Source organism: Delphinapterus leucas, chromosome X (assembly GCF_059928025.1).
Source record: "Delphinapterus leucas isolate spDelLeu-1000000601 "Yukka" chromosome X, BTC_Dleu_Yukka2, whole genome shotgun sequence".
Lineage (NCBI taxonomy): Eukaryota > Metazoa > Chordata > Mammalia > Artiodactyla > Monodontidae > Delphinapterus > Delphinapterus leucas.
In genome coordinates this window covers 14,064,581-14,080,399 of record NC_143150.1, presented here as the reverse complement: position 1 = coordinate 14,080,399, position 15,819 = coordinate 14,064,581, and positions in this window count along the sequence as shown.

The following is a 15,819-nucleotide window of genomic DNA, read 5'->3' as shown; positions in this document are numbered from 1 at the left end:
TTGGCTCTCTCCTGATTTGCATTCGGAATGAAAAGCCAGGGAACCCTAGGCTTGCACTGCTCTAGAATAGTGGGGTTGGTCTTCATTAAGTCCCCTTTCTGAGATCATTCTCTAAATACTTAAGCTATAGAATGTACTGAAGCCACCTCTGGTTTATATTTAAATCAAATAAATAAATAAATAGATAGATAGATAAATAAATAAATAAAATCAATTGGGAACACACTAATCTGATCCTTAAGAGGAAAAATCCTATAACCCATATGAAAATTTCATTGTGCAGTCATAATTTATGAACATTAAAACCATAAAGCACCCTGATGCTATTAATCATATCTATGAATTCAGCTCCTTGCCATTTTAATTAGCCATAGCAGCTGCAACATCAAGAGTTCAAGGTCCCTGATTACCTGCTTGGTCACTTTAATCAAGAAAACCTGGAGAGGACATGGAAGCAACCTAAGTGTCCATCATTGGATGAATGGATAAAGAAGAAGTGGCACATATATACAATGGAATATTACTCAGCCATAAAAAGAAACGAAATTGAGTTATTTGTAGTGAGGTGGATGGACCTAGAGTCTGTCATACACAGTGAGGTAAATCAGAAAGAGAAAAACAAATACCGTATGCTAACACATATATATGGAATCTAAGAAAAAAAAAGTGTTCTGAAGAACCTAGGGGCAGGACAGGAATAAAGACGCAGACGTAGAGAATGGACTTGAGGACACGGGAAGGGGGAAGGGTAAGCTGGGATGAAGTGAGAGAGTGGCATGGACATATATACACTACCAAATGTCAAATAGATAGCTAGTGGGAAGCAGCCGCATAGCACAGGGAGATCGGCTGGGTGCTTTGTGACCACCTAGAGGGGTGGGATAGGGAGGGTGGGAGGGAGATGCAAGAGGGAGGGGATATGGGAACATATGTATATGTAGCTGATTCACTGTGTTATAAAGCAGAGACTAACACACCATTGTAAAGCAATTATACTCCAATAAAGATGTTTAAAAAAAAAAGAAAGAAAAAGAAAACCTGGAGAAAAATATCGGATTGCTGGGGTGGAAGTTTCTCCCTTGATCATTCGGAGAGAGGAAGGATCACAAGAAAATGAGCTTAAGCTTCAAGATGTGGGGATTGAAGTTTTGTACAAGGAAAACATTCTTTTCAGCAAGGGTTGTCAAATACCATAGCTGATTGCTGATTTTCCTATAGAAGCTTTAGTGACTACAACAGAAACCTTATCTACCTTGGTGGATATGTGGACTCAAGGCTCTCATTCTGTCATTAAAACTACACATTCACATACCCATGACCTGCAACCAAGAAGGGGTCACGAGGAAAAGGGTAGCAACACCATTACTGAGAAAGCGTAAGGTCCTGTCTGATGGGGCATGGAGATAACTAGTGCCTTTGCCTTTGGAAGATCATATTGGGTGAGCTTGGAACATGTGGGTCAAGGCAGTCGCACGCATTTTCTAAAGTTTCTCTCGTTTAACGTGTGGGTAATACTTTGTAATACAATACATTTATTCTCTACTACATGGTTTGCCCCAGTGGCGACAGAGCATCCAGAGCCAGCAAAAGCACCAGCTTCTCTGAGATCAATTTAGTTTTATTCAATAATATTTGAAGATCTTGAAGGAACAGTTGTTATTTTATGAGGTGACTGGTGGCTAACAAACATAAATGAGGTGTTTCTATGATGAAACACTTACGGCAGATGAGAAATGTGCAAAACTCAGAGGCAAAATATCTGTAACACTGGGTTCATTTCTTGCCCAGTGAAGCAAGTAATCTAAACGAAAAGCGAGGGGGAAAAAGAATGGAGGATTTGAGGCAGAAGCAGACAGTCATTTTTCTGGATCTAAGCTGTTTCAGGAAATAGGATTTCTGGAGGAAGGTGACCTAAACTCAAGATGTGTGGAAGGGAATGCAGTGTTTACAAATGATCTAATGTTCACTGTTACTCAGCATAGGGGGGCAGGATTCATAAGCAGTATAAGGAACTCTGGATTGATTTCCTATTTGCCAATGGCACTGTTTCCATCAACTTCCTGTCAAGAGTTGCCATCTTTGAAAGGAGCAGAGAGGTATGGGAAACTACTTCAGTGCTCTCTCAGGATTAAGTCTTAACACATCTCTTTTCAGGCAGCAGCCAGAATTTGGGCAGCAGAACCTGCCGAATTTGGAGAAGATGGTATCCTCCAGATTCTAAGGAGGGGTCAAAGGCCAGGTCGATGATCCCCCTGAGAACTGTGCAGATACCCTAGAGGATTTTTAAACTCTCCACTCTGCTTTAGTTGTTGTTCATTTGTTTTTCGGTTTGGGTTTTGTGTTTTTGTTGTTGTTGTTGTTTTTGCCCAAACTGGGGTTTCAAATGGTGATAACACTCGATAAATACTGTGGTTATAATTGGATAAGCAACTTAAACCTTACAACACCTGTAAGGTAGGTGTTGTCATTATTGCCATTTTATAGAAGAGGAGAGGGCAGTCTAGAGAGACTAAGCGATATATCTATGGTTTCCTGGCCTGTACGTAGGTGGCAGTGCCCATATTTAAACTAAAGATCCTCAGCCAATACAATGTTATGTGTACAAGGCCAGCCCTTTTTCTTCTTGGCACCGGGTTTGGAATTTGGGTCGCTAAACAGTGGTGCTCGGATATGGCTATCTCTTGGCTTGGTTAACAGAAAAAGATGGAATATGGCATGCTTTTCAACTCAGTTATGCTTTTTTCTTTTTTTTAAAGAAAACTTCACTACCTTTCTCACTAAAATTCAATGATTATAAATCACTGCTTAATGCTACTCTGGGTTTCTCAGCCCAGGGAGTACTTTGACACCAGGGCCTGGTCTGACTCAGGTAATCTGGGGTTTGGGGATGCTATGAGACCCAAAAGACATTCCCCGGACTTTTTCTTCACCCCTACTTAGTGGAGACAAGAAGTTAAAGCTACTCCCAATTCTCTCAGTTCTTTTCATACAGGGAAAACTGGCTTTCCACACTGTAAGCATTTTTGTGCCATCTGCTTCCAGCTACAGGAAGCTTGAGTTCAGCCAAAAGAGAGAAAAATATTACACACAATGTATTCACTTCCATGCTCTGACGCCCGTGACTATTCTTTTGCAATCGGGTTTCTCCAGTATCCATTCTAACTAATTTGCTCTAACTTTTCCCTTCTGACAAACAGCTAAAAGTATAATCAACAGATTGAAACTATTTACTAACTTCTCCTGTAACCACTGAAGACCTCAAGCAATTTGAGAAGCTGATTTCATAACAGGGGCCTTGATGCTCAATTAACAACCTCATTTTAGAGAAGAGATCTGAGGCAAGAGAAGTTAAATGAATTTGTCCTGGGCCAAATTGTTCATTCATTCATTTAAAATCGACTGAGAACCATTTGCCATGTACCAAGCTACACCCTGAAGGGGTGCAAAGGTACCTTGAAAGACGCAAAGGTACGAATAGCTACAATGGGTTTATCGAGCACTAACTATATCCCTGGCACTCTTCTAAGTACCTTACCCTTATTGACTCACTTAATACTTAACAACCACCTTATGGGCTTATCCCCATTCTACAGATGAAGAAGCTGAGGCAAAAAGAGGTTAATGAGTTCATTCAGGTAAGAAGTGGAGGATTCAAATCCATGCATTCTGACTTACATCCCATGTTCTTAAAACTGCTCTACTGCCTCTCCAGTGACTGTCCCTGGCCTCAAGTGGAGGAGAAAGAGAAGTAAATAAAATGACTAAAACCAAATGTGATGAAGCACAGTAAGAGTGGTACCAATGTCCAAAGTGCTGGGAGCATGCAAAAGGAGGCACAGCTAACTGCGGGTAGAAGTCGTCAGCTTCAGAAAACACACACACACACACACACACACACACACACACACACACACACACAAAACCATCCCACTAAAGATGGATTTTGGAGGATGAGAAAGAGCTAGGAAGTCGGGGAATGAAACCGGGTAAAGCCAGACTTCAAACCTGGGTTAAACTGACTCCTGGTGTTGAGTTCTTACCAGGCTATGTTACTTCACCTCAGGTGAGAGGATTTACACAATCTTGGATTATGATGCCCCTACACTTTGAATCACTTGGCAACAAGTTGATCCCCTATTGTAACCATTCTCCAGGAGTGTACTTTTCTGTGAAATGTTGATTACAGGTATGGTCGTGAAGCATTCTGGGGATTGTGCTAGGTGGAGGCTCTGATGCACGTCTGTGAGTTGTTTATTTCTTGCTTGTAAACCAACTGTCTTCCCTTCCCCACTCACTGATCGTGTTCCGCACAATATTGTCAATGGTGATGTTCAAGTGTACAGTAGTTGATCGATTTACAACTGCCATCAGCAGAGGGTTTAGTAGAAGTAATCCTTTTGGAAAGATGCCCATCAAAATGAAAATTAAATTGGCATGTATGCCACAGTGAGTCATGCATTCTCCTCCTGCAATAACTGGGGTGAGCTTAGCAACCAGAGATTTGCGTGTGGGCAGTTATTAAATAATTTGATGATGATGATAAAACTTTAAGCTAACAAATGAATTAAAGATTATGGGGAGGGCTTCCCTGGTGGTGCAGTGGTTGAGAGTCCGCCTGCCGATGCAGGGGACACGGGTTTGTACCCCGGTCCGGGAAGATCCCACATGCCGCGGAGTGGCTGGGCCCGTGAGCCATGGCCACTGAGCCTACGCGTCCGGAGCCTGTGCTCCGCAACGGTGAGAGGCCCGCGTACCGCAAAAAAAAAAAAAAAAAAAAGTTTATGGGGAAATGACTGTCCAAGCCACATAATCCTAGTAATTCCTCTATGTAGATTTCAGTATTCCTACTGGAGAGGGACAAGTAGGATTTGGTTAGTGTTTGAATATATTTAAAACAAATGAAAAAATCTTCCTACTTACTCATTCCTCTTCCTGCCGCTAAAATACCAGTGCCTACTTTCTCTATCAGAATATTGGTATCCTTTGGTCTGAAAAAAATATACTTAAACAGAATTGTTAAGGGAAACAACAGTGCACTATTTCATTATAAGAAGAACCAAGACAACATGCTGTATGTACGTGTGTGTGTGTGTGTGTGTGTGTGTGTGTACACTCCGTGTAGGCTTCAGGCAATGCTGTAAAGCCAGCACCTCAGCCCAGATGCCCACCGCCCTTATGAGGCCCCAGCTCTTGCAGATAAGACTTTAGCATCCAGGTTGTCCTAATTCTTCTCCTTCATTAATATTGTCCTTCCCCATATCCCATCCCTGGGTCGGTGCTTTCCAATAAGACAGCTACTCTCAGCTCCCCTCATCGGTGCTGGGTTAATGATTACTAATAATGTCCTCATGACCCCTGCCCCCCGCCAGTGGCTCATTCTAACAGATTTTATGGAGGCAATATTATATTGCACTACAAAAGAGCGCCTCTAGTGGTGACATTAAAATGACAGAACGGCCTGCCAAAGTAGCTTCAAGGGAACTAACAGCTTTGGAGAATCCCTCAGTTTAAAGGTCTCCTGCAGGGCTTCCCTGGTGGTGCAGTGGTTAAGAATCCGCCTGCCAATGCAGGGGACACGGGTTCGAGCGTTCATCCGCGAAGATCCCACGTGCCGCGGAGCAACTAAGCCCGTGCGCCACAACTACTGAGGCTGCCTGCACTCTGGAGCCCGCGTGCTGCAACTACTGAAGCCTGCGCGCCTAGAGCCTGTGCTCCGCAGCAAGAGAAGCCCGCGCACCACAACGAAGAGTAGCCCCTGCTCGCCGCAACTAGAGAGAACCTGCGCGCGGCAACAAATACCCCACATCTTTACCAACAATACCCACTTCCCTTCTTCACATTCACCATTCACTCTAATTTTATCATATATTATGTGTGTGTCTGTGTGTATATATTCCTGGCGATTCCTCCCTATAGATTTCAATATCCCTTTTAGAGAGGGGCAACTAGTATTTGGTTGACCTTTGAATATATTTAAAACATCAAAAATATTCCTACTCACTGCATTCCTCTTCTTATGCTCCTTCAATCGTTCAATTGTTTTGCTTCAATTCTGGAAATTTAGCCATCAACTCTTCATCTACTGCTTCCCCTTAAGTGTCTATTCTTCTTCTGAAGCTTCTATTAGGTGTATGTGAGACGTCATTCTCTCCTCCATTCTTTCTTACTTCTCTTTCCTAGTCCCATCTCTTTAACTTTGTAGAATCGGGGTGCTTCACCGATTCCCTCTCTAGTTGGATTTAGTCTATTGCTTGATTTTGTTTTTATTCCACTGATGCACACGCAAATACTGTATTATACATCACATAATATAAATTACATACAGCATATTAAAAATTATATATGTATATACATACATGCATGTGTATACATACATACATACATACATACACATATATACTTTTTATAATGTCTGTTTCATCTTTTCTAATATGTCTGCTATTTTTTTCACAGCATGCTGTTTATACCTTATGGGTTCTCTTCCTTCCTTTATCCTATGGAACATTTTGAAGATGCTTATGTTAAAGTCTCTTTCATATTGCCTTATTACACAACTTTTCTGGAATATAGATCACCCTGTTTATTGTCGCTTCTGACTACCCCTGCAGTGTCTTATTTCCCTTCTTGCTCTGTAAATTTGACTGTGGGCTCACCTTCAGCAGGAGAGTTCTTTTCTGTAGAAGTCCTATGTGAACCCTGCATAGCAGACTTATCCATCTCTACAATTCTGTGTTCTTTCTCTGCCAGTCTGCCAGTACTCTCTGAGTTCCACTGGATCAAAGTCCATTTTTAAATTTTAATTTCCCAGCTTTTTAGTATCAATTAAGACGTGGGGCTTTGATTTCTTACACTCTAGGCCCAGAATGGACACTCCACCCATATTCTGCATCCCCAGGCCTTGAGTCCTGATTTATCATGAGCTGGACAGGACTTCTGGCTCCTAGCTTTATGCAGGAAGCTCGAGGCTCTGCATCAGGGCTGTGGCTTCACCTTAAGCCCCAAGATATATATCCAAGTCTAGTACTCTTGATGGCCATGTAGCTTTAACGGTTGCACTTTGCTTTGGCTTTGAATTGCTGCCTTGTTTCTGTCACCTGGAAAGTTTTCTTTTTAGATTTTGAATTTTCTTTCATATTGTCAAAGACATGCTTCTGTTTTATCCACTCTTTCTATGTTTTTATGGAAGGATAGGGGCTTCTGCAAGACCTTAGTTCAACATATTGACTAGAAGTCCTGATTCAAACTTTATTTCCACCATAACGCTAAAATTGCTTATACTAAGATCATCAATAACCTTCTTATTGTTACTTGCAATGACTGCTTCTCAGTCATTACTTTACACAACCCTTCAGCAGCATTGGATGCCATTGACCATTCTCTTCTTGACATTCTTCCATAGGCTTCCGAGGCTCTGTTCTCCTGATTTTCCTCCTACCTATATTTCACTACTCCTTCTCAGTCTCCTCTTCCTGTTACTGACCATTTGAGTTCCTTAGGATTCTGTCTTAAGCTGTGTAATTTCTCCCTCATTCTCCTCTTTGTAGGTATTTACTCTTCATTCATCCACTCAACGAGTGTTCTTGGAGTACTTACTATGTGCCGGGCTGAGTTGTAGGTATACAGCAGTGAACAAGGCAGATGGGATCGGGCTCACATGGACACGAGAGTCCCACGAAGAGCCAAAGAGTGAACTCTTAAACATAAATAAGTAGTTATAAATTGTGATTGCTGCTATAAAACGAAAGAACAGAATGCTAGTCGAGAGTAATACCAAAGAAACTAATTGAGATTGGAAAGTCAGGGAAGGACTCTAAAAGGAGATGACACCTAGCTGACTCTTGATATATGATAGGGACCCAGTCTCACGAATAGTGTAGGAAATAACTACCTTTTCTACTGTAACAACTCCAGAAATTTCCATCATTTTTGATGGAGTTCAGGACATCATGCCCCTAAATATGGCACATTGAAAATGTTAAGCTGAAGGAGTTTGAGAAAACAGCAAAAGCAGGAAAGTCACTCTCACCTTCCATCCTCCCTTCTCCCCAGACACACATCATAAAACCCTCATGTGATGGGCTTCCCTGGTAGCGCAGTGGTTGAGAGTCCGCCTGCCGATGCAGGGGACACGGGTTCGTGCCCCGGTCCGGGAAGATCCCACATGCCGCGGAGCGGCTGGGCCCGTGAGCCATGGCCGCTGAGCCTGCGGGTCCGGAGCCTGTGCTCCGCAGCGGGAGAGGTCGCAACGGTGAGAGGTCCACGTACCGCAAAACAAAGAAACAAACAAACAAAAAAACCCTCATGTGAGAAGTGCCCTTCTCGTACCCAGGGGAAAGGAGCATCATTGTCTCCAAAGGCCTTGCTGAGTTTCCCCCAGTTTACAACACTTACCTCATACTCCTTGGCCTATTATATTTCTACATGACTGCCCATTCTTCATCAAAACTAGCATAAAAATACTCAGGTCTAATTGTTCCTTCTGGTCTGCATTTCCTTATGAAGACTCTTACGTCACGTAAGCCTGACGCTAAGTAATTTTGTGTGCTTTTCTCTTGCTAATTTGTCTTTGTGTGCTGTTCAGACCCAGCCAGGGCTGAGGCTGGGTCTGAAACCCAAAAGGGTTGAGGAAAACTTTGTCCTCCCCTACACTTTCATCAGCTCAGATAGCTCCTCGGAGCTCTACACATGGATAGTTCTACCCAAATGCCATTCAGGACCTCGAACTAAACAAATCTGAAATTGAACTCATCTCCCCAAACTGTTTCCTCCTCTCTTATTCCATGTGGCTATTACATGTGTTTCTCGTAGCCTACTCCTTTCTGGATTCATCCACCATCTCAATCAAGCCAGGAACTTAGGTATGATCCTGTGTCCTTTGCTTTCCCACCTCACTTCCAAGGAGTAACCAAGTACTGCAGGTTCTGTATTCTTACCGTCTTCTGTAAATCCCTATTGTTAAGACCTTCACCTGTTCCAGTTTTATTTCTCGCCTGAATTTCACCCTGGCCTCCTCTCTGCTCGCTGCTCCAATGTTAACAGACAAATCTGATCACGCACGCCCTGTTAACAACTGTCGGCGGCTCTCCACTGACGAGCCTTCCATTACGAGGCCCCAGACTTCCTTGTCACCCTTCCTTCCTTTCTCAGCCACATTGTATTTCAGCCATACCAAAGGACTTCCCTTCCCCAAGACACCCCTTCCAGCCCTTCAGCCACTCCAACTGCTACAGCTTTGAAAATTCTCTTCCCTCTCACTAGCAAGTGCTTTAAGATTTATTTCAGGTGTGATGTCCCCTGGGAAACCTTCCTCAACAATCCCCCTGTAAAGACAGTTTCTTCTTCTCTGCTCCATAGCTATTACGGCATTTACAGTGTTCATTTTCCGTCGACTTGTCTGTCATGCCCACCAAACAGTGAGCTCCCACGGCAGGGACTGAGCCCTCATTTCTGGATGCCCACAGCTACAAAGAGTAGGGACTCAATAACATGACTGTTTCTTGGCTAAATGAATTAGCTAACTGTCCCTTTCTCTGTTTATAAAGGAGGCATCTGGAAAACTGAAATGCAGGACGGGTCTATTTTGATAAGAGTAGGTTCACCTACAAATGCATGTTAGAAGGTAGCCATGTTTTCACATAGACAGAAGAACTATATAGTTCAGGCATCCAACTATAAGCCGGGAATGACTGGATCCTTGTGAAAGGGAAAGAAGTTAAATCACGTTGGTAACCAGGTTGGCCCATACTTCGTATTAAAATAATTCTTCAGAAGTATACAACACGTTAAGGTCTGACAGAGCCCTTTTACAACCGTTGTCTGATTTGATATGCTTGAGAACTGGTGACGAAGCCAGAGGAGATTTCAGTTGGCTCCATTTTACAGACCAGAAAACTGTTTCTCACCAAGAGGTCATGGTTTGCCTACCATCACACACCTAATTTATTGATTGATCAGTTGAGGCCCTGCCTCATTCCAAGGAGGCAGTGTAGTTGCTTACAAAAAGGTATCCAGGGAAACAGAGGGCAGCGGAGTGAAGAAAGAAGTCAAAGGGTAGCAGAGGCCAGCAGGCTTTCAAACCTCAGGTTTCTGAGTCCTAGGCTCCTTCCCTTTCAGCTCCATTAGGTTGTGACTCCAAAAGGGTTTCAACCACTGGGCAGTGATCGGCAGGAGTTCTGTTTGCATTTAAAAAAAAAAAAAAGAAAAGAAAAGAAAAAAGGAGCAACAATTTTGACCTCACAAAGCAAGTAGCCCGGTATCTGTTACAATAATCTCCCCTCAAATGTAAGCACTGACAGTTAAATCCAAACTTGAATTACTGTAACTGTCCTGCTTGGACGAGAAACCTAATCAACCAACAGACAGAGGCATGGTGAAATGAGCTGAGACCGCAAAGAGAACTGGCCCACGAGGGTACAGGGGCTTGGGCTTGGTTTTCAGAGCGAGAGAGAGAGGGGGAGAGAGCGAGAGAGAGAGGGAGAGGTTTATATATAATTAATAAATATATTTAATGCATATACATATTAAATATATATATTAAAATTAATTAGATCAAGAGGTGACTCGGTTTCTGAGGTAAAGAATTCAATTCTGATCACATCCCATTTTACAGTCATCCGCCTGCTAGATTTTGATGAGAGTTTAACAATGATGTGGCTTTACTTGGATCCCATATGCCTCAACCAGGATCACAGTTACCATTTTCCTAAGTGTTTTATTGAAATTGAAAATGATAATACCTATAAAACCTCTCCAGGGCTGACATTTCCAAGTCTTTTTCAGCACAAACAAAATTAGAAAATGGAAAATATAACCTTTCTCGCCCTGTATTTTCTTCACAGTGTATAGAATTGAAAGGTAGTCTCTGTTCCAGAATCACGACCAACCAGCAGGAATAATAATAATGATGAGGAGTGATAATAGAAGCTAGCATGTTTTGGAGCTTTTACTCTGGACCAGGCTCTGTTCTAAACCCTTTACGCGTGTTGACTTACTCAACGATCACAGCAACCCTATGAGGTAGGAACGATTATTATCCCCATGTTACAAAAGAGAACAATGAGGTACAATGAGGTTAAAGTTTTGGCTAAGCTAGTGACTGCTGGAACTGGGTTCCTAACCCAGACAATCCTGCTACACTCAGATGTGCAAATAATCTTTTTTTCTTTAATTTTTCTTTTCTTTTCTTTTGATTCTTTTCTCTTTTTAAAAAAAATTATTTATTTATTTTTGTCTGTGTTGGGTCTTCGTTGCGGTGCATGGGCTTCTCATTGTGGTGGCTTCTCTTGTTGCAGAGCATGGGCTCTAGGCACACAGGCTTCAGTAGTTGTGGCATGCGGGCTCAGTAGTTGTGGCTCGCCGGCTAGTTGCTCTGAGGCATGTGGGATCTTCCCAGACCAGGGCTCGAACCCATGTCCCCTGCATCGGCAGGCAGACTCTTAACCACTGCGCCACCAGGGAAGCCCCAAATAATCTTAATTTATAGTTGTTTGGTCAAACAGATGGATTACAGATTTCATGGATCACTTCTGACTTTTTCTACTCCTTGTTGCTGTTTTCTGTTTATATCATTGTCAATTAACATTCCAGTAGTAGAGGCTCAGGGAAGTAAAAACCTATAGGAAGTTGTATGAATTTCTTCAAGAAGTGGAAATATGTTTCAGGGTTCTTTGTGGGTTTTTTTTCCGCCTTGATGCCCGTTGCAGTGATTTCTATCATACTTCGCAGCTTTGAAATCATTTTTTCCCCTGTACACAGCTAACCCTGGTGTTGCCATGGAGACTGAGATCAATGCCACAAGAGGGGCCCTCATTTGCATATTTTGTTGATTAGCAGGGGTATTTGCTAATCCCTTCCAAATTCTCCCATCCACTACCATGACTAATCTCACACGTTGGCAATATATGGGATTCAAGAATGGTAGGAACTGATCCTCTCAGGTTATTTAACACTTGAGTTCTGTTCAGTAACAGCTTAATTAAACCTCGAGGAAAAAAAAGTCAACAGAAAAATAAAAGTAAGTCTTTAAGGAAGTTTGTTAATACGAAGGGAAAGTTAGAATTCACCGCTGTGAGGAAGAGCAAAGAATACAATAATATAATACAACATAAATGGTACTTTTCATTCTGAGTATTCAGGAGTTGCTCATCCTGACCAAGTCTCATGTATTAAGAGTCTTCTCTGTGCCTGGCAATGCGCCAGGTGCTGTCATATCTGTTACTTCATTTCATTTTCACAATAATCCAATGAGGCCCAGAGCAGCTGAGTCACATGCCCCAATTCAGACACCCACCAAGTGATACTATCTTAACAAAGCTGGACCACCCAAGTGTCTGACTCCCTCCACGCCCCTGGAGTGAGTGGGACTGGAGATGGAGCTTACTTGCCATCCAATAACTTGATTCTCTAGAAGATAGCAATAGGGTCAATGAAGAGAAACTACAAGGAAATAGATCAGGGTTCACTTTGACAATGCCATTTCTAACAATAGGGGCTGTCCAAAAATGGATAGAATGGATTCTCTCGGGAGGTAATCAGTGCCCTGTCATTGGAAGTGTTCATATAGGGGCTGCGGGGTTCACACAGGCCTGGTAAACTCTTATCAGATGTTGTAGAGGGGATTCTAGCATTTAGTGAACGACTGAATCAAATCATTATGGATCCCACTGTCAAAGCCCAACACAAAAAGACCACCAGAGAAGCCCGCTGGTCATAAAAACATGCTGGGCGTGAGAAAGGCACCCCCTGAGTAGTGGCTCAAAAGGGAGAGTTAGTGGAGAATACTTCGAGCATTCTAGAGGCTGGGATTGGTCATAAGGTGGTTTTAAAGCAGAATTTTGTTAAGCTCAGTCCTTTCAAATCCAGATCAGAATTTGTAAATTAGGTGAGTTGCTGGAATAGTCAGTGGTCTTATCTTTGAATCACAGGAGTAAATGTGGATTTACTGTTAGAACAGTCCAAGCTAAAAAACAATAAGACACAAAGAAGCTGTCACAGACCAGAAGAGATGAAGATGTGACGATTAAATGAGATATGGTACCCTGGATGGGACTCTGGAAGGGAACAAGGGTATTAGTGGAGAAACTGGTGAAATCTGAATAAAATCTGGGGTTTATTTGATAGTAATGTACCAGTGTTGGTTTCTTAGTTTTCATAGATGTACCATAGTAATTTAAGATGTTAACATTAGGGAAAATTGGATGAAGGGTAAGTGGGAACTCTCTGTATCATCTTTGCAACTTTTCTGTAAATCTAAAATTATTCAAAAAATTTTAAGTTTATGAAGAAGCAGTTTGAGTTTCATTTGTCTTGTTCATCATGGCTTGCTTCAATTGATCTAGTTTTTGAGTCATAGATCAATATGTTTTACAAGTTGTGGTCTGTTTTGTTTCTCACCTTGATTTGGAAAACATTTCACGGGCCTTCTAGTCTGAATAGAGTTTCTATGTAACCTGAACTATGGGGAAATAAGTAATCGGATTTGATGGGGATGGAAAAGATGTGTCTAAAATGAGACCTATTTTTTCACTTTTTTTCCCCAATTTTATAATTTCCTGAGTTAAGGGGACCATCTTGAGTACACAAATGATGCTGTACCAACAGGGCAGCGAGAAGAAAGCCGCTGAGTTTGTAGGGAAAGGCACGCACGCCCTCTGTCACTGCTAATAGAAAAGCACCAGGTAAAGACTAGTGAAGCCCGTGATATGGTTATTTACCAGGGGATACAGCTCGCCGAATCTAACACCCAGAGCACGAGAAGTTGACACAGGCCTAGGACAGCTCCTTTCTGTCTCATTGAATCAGAAACTGCACTCTTGTTCTTCCTAAGCTGTACTGGGAGATTTCTCAGCTAGCAAGCACCAGACATTACGCATTTCAAGTTTTTCCCTCTTCAGAGGAGCCGGCTGCAGATGGTGTTTGTGACTGCAGCAGAGGAAATGCCACTGAAGGCAAAGAGTATTGATAATATAATAGCTTCTTTCCTAACTAAGGATATTTGTTTTGGCATGCATTTCCACTGACATTTCCTTTTACGTGCCCGGGAAGCTTGAAGTTCCTTTTCTCCTCCCTGCAAAAATATTGACATTATTGGTAATGGACAAAGCATGACTTAGCATTTGCAAAAGCAAGGACTAGGCGTTGTATTGAGGCAACTTTTGTTATGGGTTTGCACATGATAATCAGAAATAGTATTCAGTTGTGTCCAAGGTCAACTGTCATTTCCACTTTTCGAACTACAGGCTTGATGGAATGATGGAAAGAAGAATCCTGGGCCTGAGTCTCAGTTCTCTTCATAACTTGTCTTGAGACTTTTGGAAAACTGTCTGTACTCTGTCTAGATGTTTCCTCATCTAGAAAATAAGAGGCCTATGTACACAAAACCTCTTTGAATTTAATTAACCCACCACTAATCAGAAAAACAATGGTCATGGGAGCTTATCACATAGCCATAGAGTTATTTGTCCATCATATTCACTTGTTTCATCAAATGGAAAAAGACATGAAGCACAGGAAGCCTGAAGCCCCAGGGCAGGTTCTCCACTTAATACAGAAGATAGTGGGCCATATGGCAGAGTGGTTAAGAGCACAAACTCTGCCACTAGAAAACTTCGGTGTGATTTTTGAGTCCATACCACGGGAGCTGTGTGACCTTAGAACACCAATTAATCTCTCTGTTCCTCAGTTTCTTCAGCTGTAAGATGAAAATAACTACAGTACCTATCTCCTAGGGTAATTGTGAGAGCTAAATGGATTAATATTGGTAAAGAGCTTAGCATGTATTTGGCATATAGTATATACACAATAAATTGTACTTGCTGCTTCTGTTATTCTTCTTGTTGACACGTCTTATTAAAGTCAATTTCATCTGCACAGATATCTTGACAAAAACAGCCAGAACCTTCCATCTAGTACAGACCAACAGAAGTGACTAATATTCAGTTGAGACCTCCAATGGGATCCCATCTCCTGAGCCCGCCCTGGTCTGAACTGCCTGGAATGGAAGAGAATAATAGCAAATACTTACATCGTACCTACTGTATGGGCCAGACACTGGTCCATTGCATGTATTAATTAATTTTATCCTACTGAAGAGGTGGGTACTCTCATTCTCCATAATTTGGGGGATGATAAAGCTGAGGTATGAGGAGGTAAAGCAACTTGCCTAAGTGGCAGCTAGTATATATCAGAGGCAGGATTTGGACCCTAACCGTCTGGTTCCACAGTCCCTGCTTTTTTTTTTTTTTTTTTTTTTTTGCGGTACGCGGGCCTCTCCCGTGGCGGAGCACAGGCTCCAGACGCGCAGGCTCAGCAGCCATGGCTCACGGGCCCAGCTGCTCCGCGGCATGTGGGATCTTCCCGGACCGGGGCACGAACCCGTGTCCCCTGCATCGGCAGGCGGACTCTCAACCACTGTGCCACCAGGGAAGCCCCAGTCCCTGCTTTTAACCCTATGCTTTGCTGCCATAATAATAGCTCATGTCTATTAAGTGCCCACTGAGTGCTACACTCATTACAAACCTTATCTCTAACCCTTACGGTAACCCTGCAAGGAAGGTATTATGCTTACCTCAGTTTTTAACAGACATGGAAAGTGATGCTGAGAAAGCCTAAGTAACTTGCCCAACACCACAGAGCGACGGAGGGCTAGAGGCTGTCTCTTTAACCCGTGTTCTGCCCACTCTACTGCATTGTCTCTTAGCAAGAATGAAATTCCTGTTTTTTAGCTTAGTTTTTTTTTTCTTTTCTTAAACTCAGTCTTTCTAGTGGGAGATGAAGGTAAATTTTGCTCAGTGACAAATTTCTGGAGGGGCTGGATAACTG